This window comes from Megascapheus bottae, chromosome 12, assembly GCF_031878675.1.
Source record: "Megascapheus bottae isolate mThoBot1 chromosome 12, mThoBot2.hap1, whole genome shotgun sequence".
Taxonomy (NCBI): Eukaryota; Metazoa; Chordata; class Mammalia; order Rodentia; family Geomyidae; genus Megascapheus; species Megascapheus bottae.
In genome coordinates this window covers 11,833,245-11,838,509 of record NC_143520.1, presented here as the reverse complement: position 1 = coordinate 11,838,509, position 5,265 = coordinate 11,833,245, and positions in this window count along the sequence as shown.

Sequence of the window (5,265 nt, the reverse complement as noted above, 5' to 3'; positions counted from 1 at the left end):
CCTTGTTCTAATTGTTCTTTATTCAGAACTGATATCGTTTAAATCATCTATATTTGTTATTGAAGCCTCTTCTTAATTTTGAGATCTTAGCTCAAAGTGAATTACTCAGGAAAATAGAGAAGAAATAGTGTGTGCCTGATAAGCAATTCAATTCCTTTAGACACAGATGAGAAAACTAAGACACAGTAAGGGTAAGTGGTTTGCCCAGCACCAAACACCTGCTAATCTTTAGCCAGGATCTGGCCTTGGACAGTATGGCCCTAGAACCCTGTGAATGAACACCCATCAGGCACTTGTGTGTGTGTGTGTGTGTGTGTGTGTGTGTGTGTGCACATGTGTGTGCCATCCTGTGCTCAAACTCAAGGCCTGGGCACCTCAGCTTTCGTACTGATGCAGTACTCTTACACCCAAGCCACAGCACCAACTTTTTGGTGGTTATTGGAGATAAGAGTCTCATGGACTTTCAGGCCTCGGCTGACTTTGAACAATGAACCTCACACCTCAGCCACTTAAGTAGCTAGGATCACAAGCCCATCAGATTCTTTTATAACATTTTAGGTTCTTTATAGCAGGTGTCAATATTGGAAATGCTTCCATGTTTGTTATTTTTATCTTCTACCCACCATACAGAGAGTAGTAACAGGACTTTGTCTTCTTCATTCTTACACTCTTAGACACAGACAAGCCCTGGTAAATAACAGGAAATGCCTATAGACAACCTGAATAAATAAAGTAGAACTTAAATGTTTCTGTTCTTTCATGAAACATTCACAAGCCTTTGTACTTATGTATCAATCTATGTTATTTTATTGAGTCTGTATTTTCTTTTTGAAGGATGTTGGAGGAAAGAAAGGCATTATGTTTAGAATTGTAATGGTGCTGCTGCTGCTTCTTCTTCTTCTTCCTCCTCCTCCTCCTCCTCCTCCTCCTCCTCTTTGCAATAAGGCTATTTTCTATTAAATTAGTTTGACAGCCTTCATATGATGTTCTTGGCGGTTCTTTATATTTAAGGGTATATTATTTTGTGCAAATACCTGTATCTGAATTATTTTATCTAAGATTAGAGATTAATATCTTTTACTTATTCAATAAATGTGACATATCTACTATTCTTTTGATTGGAGAATTGAGTCCATTAATGTTTAGGGTCATTGTAGAGAGATGGGTCATGTTTCCTGATTTCTTGTATTTTTCTTCCTCTTCCTGTGTTTACTAAATGGATCTTCTAGTGATGTTTGTCTCGTGTGTTTCTTTGATTTTGATTGTTTTCTTCAGATTGTGTTCTCCCCTTTCGAATTCCTTGTAATAAAACTGGTTTAGTGATCATGAATTACTTTTCTTTTTTTGTTTGTCATGGAAGGTTTTGGTTTCACCAAAACCTTAATTTGGATTTTGTATTTCTTAATGAATTGCCACCATTTGAAAATTAGATTCACATAACTGAGGTTAAAATACAAACAATGTGCACCAACCTGATTTTTATGATGGCACAGTGTCATGACATATCTATAAAAAATGCTTATAGAAAGACTCAACCAAACTTGTTGACCAGTACGGAAATGGGAGAGAAATATACTGCCCATGGGTGGGTACTAGCAGGGGCAATTAGACTCTGAAAATGGAACATAGAAACCTATTGAGGATGCTGGGTTTTTTTTAACTGTAATGTATAGAGGGTTCACAGTTACATTTTTTACATTCACCAGACAGAGGGTATCTCACTTCTCACACATTTTCACCCCTCTCATGTTTTTGTCCCCATTTTTCTCCCCCACCCCTCCCAATCATCTTGTTCCCCCTTCCGTTTCCTATTCAAATAAACAAACATATATACCATATACCAGGTAACAAACTCAGATACTGTAACAATTCTGAGATTAACCAAAGGACAGCAAAAGAGATGTAACATAGTACATCAAGAACAACAATCACATGAGGATGCTGTTTTTTAGGGAGAAGGGGCAAGGAGTGTGATGGAGGGATGAAATTGACCAGAATGTATGCAATGAACTTCCCCCATATAACTAATATAAGCCAATAAGAAAAGGAATATAAATAAGGAATATGAAATGAACATTTTAAAAAAGAAATTAGAAGGCTAAATGAAGAGAAATTGACACAATATACCGGTAACTCCAGTAAGAAGTTAGTGATTCCCACTTAATCTTCAAAATAAATTCAGAGTCCATAAATCTAAAGGGATCCCTAGCTCATTCATGGCCAAAGAAAACAATTTCATTCCCCCAATTGAGAGTAAGATAGAATGACATTGTAACTCTGTTGGGGAAACTCATGGTAGTAAGTTCCTGTGAGTTCGTTCATGTAAGGTCTTCACATAGAAAGGACTAGGATAAATCCCTTCTAAAGTTCTAGCCTTCTCTCCAGAGTAACTGACCATGATTTGGGAAGAGACTTGACTTGAGCTGAGTTAACTACATTCTCCACAACTAACTCAGAATCTTCTAGAACTACAAAAGGTGGGTTTTCCCCACTTTGTCACTCTTTTTGTTTCCTTTTCCTGTTGTCTCATTTGTTCATGTATCTGTCTCTGGAAAGGTAAAGGGAGCCTAGAAATGGTGGGATGCAGAATGAACAAATGGAGCTATGATACTCACTAGACACTGTTGAAAATGAACAAAACTCGTGGATGGGGACAGGAGGAGAAAACTAGGAGAGAGGGAGGGAAGAGATGACAATGTTCAAAAAAGATGTGTATTTGTTACCTACATTACATAACTGTAACCCCTCTGGACATCATCTTTACAATAACTAAACAATTAAAAAACAATACTCCCAGACTTCTAAGTCTTATCATAAGACTAAATGTCTATTATTTCCTTTAAGTTAAAAGACTTTTCCACTACAAGAAATGGAGAAAATAGGGCCGGGAGTTTGGCCTAGTGGTAGAGTGCTTGCCTAGCATGCACGAAGACCCCGGTTCGATCCTTGGTGCCCCACATACATAGCAAAAAGCCGGAAGTGGTGCTGAGGCTCAAGTGGTAGAGTGATAGCCTTGAGAAAGTCCAAGGACAGTGCTCAAGCCTTGAGCTCAAGCCCAGGACTGGCAAAAAAAAAAAAAGAAATGGAGAAAATATTACTGTTTCTAGTCTCCCATTTAATACTCTGCTTCTCTAATAAAAAAATCATATTGAAAATTGTCTTTGAACATTCCACTCTTTTGGGGAAAGGACTGGTTTTCCCTTAGTTTTCATTAAGTGAAAGCAGATAATGCAGACACCTTTTAAAGCTCCCTAGAAGTGCAATCCAGATCTATCATTTTCCACGGCTTCTGGCTTTGCAATGAAACGGTTTCTAGACCTAATACCAAAGGATCCACTTCCTAAAGTTACCTTGAGGACACAGTTGTGTGGGAAAGAAATGGACGCTATGCCTTCCTTTTTCCCCAACGGAGAATTTCTCAACATTTAAAAAGACTTTGCTCTCTGCTTTGTGAAATAGAAGGTGCTTCCTTGAAAAATGGTTCTATCAAGGGCCCGTTGCTTCCTCTCAGGTGTTGTAATCTATCGCCACCTGGTGGTCGCTTTGTTCATGTTTGGAATAGCAAGAATTGGAAGCGTTTGAAGATTTGCAAGGGGAGATTTCCACCAATACAAATCAAGCTCCTTGATTAATTTGTGTTAGAATATTTTCATCACCTGAATAACACAGGGGAAGGAGCATTTTGTCAATTGTCTGAACAATTCAAGCCTCTCCAAGGACTGGTTACAGTTTCGTGTTCTGGCTATAATTCCAGCTCCCCTTTAACCCTCTCCTTCATGCCAGAAGTGACCTTTGTGTGTTGTTGGGATAAGGGTACAGATTTAGCGATGGTTCTTCAACGGGAGTCCAGCGTGACTTGAGAAACTGTCTTTGAAGTATACGAACAAAACAAATGGGCATGGGATCTGACTTAAGAAAAAGGGGGAAAGAGGGATAAACAAGTCCTCCAGTTTTAGTCTCCTCTAAAGACAGACGCTTAAATAGTGAGGATTGCTTCTCCCCCTCCACATCCCTCAGCTCTTTTAGTCATAAATTCGATACTTAGAATAGATCTTAAAAATCCAGCTGGTATGAACCATCACTGTGACTCGAAATTATCTTTCCTGGAAGCTAAATTCCTAAGGTGCATAAAATAATGACATCTCCTATCTGCTCAACCCAACAGACCATATTAAATAAAAATCTGCCCGGAAGCTGGTTTGGACGCCCCTTCCACTCACCAGCTATTTTCTTTTCAAAGAAATCCTTGGCCCCAAATACATATTGGGAGCAGCTTTAAACCTCTCTGGAGAGGACATTGAGGGTGGAGAGTGGTGTCCCCCTAGTGTCAGCCCTGTATGAATTAAGGAATCGCTGACCTTGGCAGACAAAACAAGTAGCCTGCACTCTGGCTCACAAGTCCCTAATGCCCTGGAGAGAGACTCAAGGGACAGCATATCCACTCCCTCCCTTTCCTGTTCCTCACCCCCACCCCTGCTTTCCCATGTCTTCAAAGCACTAAACCTTAGATCAAATACAAACACAGCTGGGCAGACACTACTCGATTCCGGACCACCCTTCGCCACTGGCTCTAGTCCTTGAAGAGGTTGTCTTTTTTCCTCCCCCGTTATTCCTTCAGCATCTTTCCCCCGGGAATATTAAGATACAAAGAGTAAAACCACAAAAACTGTACTTCTTGATTAGTCAAGGTACAACCGCAGCCACCTTCCGTCGAAATTCTTTATGGGCAGAGAGACGTGGGCAAAATATTCTGCCACCTCCTCATACCGGGTAAAATAGGCATAGAAATTATTGCCAAGAGGGAGGTAGGCAGGGACCTCACCCTTACTAGCGGTGAAGGTCAGCGTGTAAGGCAGGTGCTGTCCTTGGTGCTGAAATCTGTGCCCTGCCTTGAAGTTGATGTGCTGGAACCATATTTGCATTCCACGCCCTCAATATCTTACCCTTGCAGAGCCCAACTATCTGATTTGGAGTGGGAGATAATTGGAAATTAAATCTTAAGTCATGAATTATGAAGTACTACTCTCCCTGGCACATTAGAATGTCACCCCCTTCAGTGCATGGCTAAAATGAAGAGACAATATATGCACCAGAAGAATAGTGACAACATACAGTTGGTCATCAGTAAATACCAGCCTAATTAAATCACTAATGCTTAATTAAAGTCTTTTAAATTAAAGCCGAGAAAGAGTCTGTATTACTTTGCTCCCTACCACAAAAGAGAATAAGAGAGATACTCTGAACTAGACTGAGTTTTCATTTGCA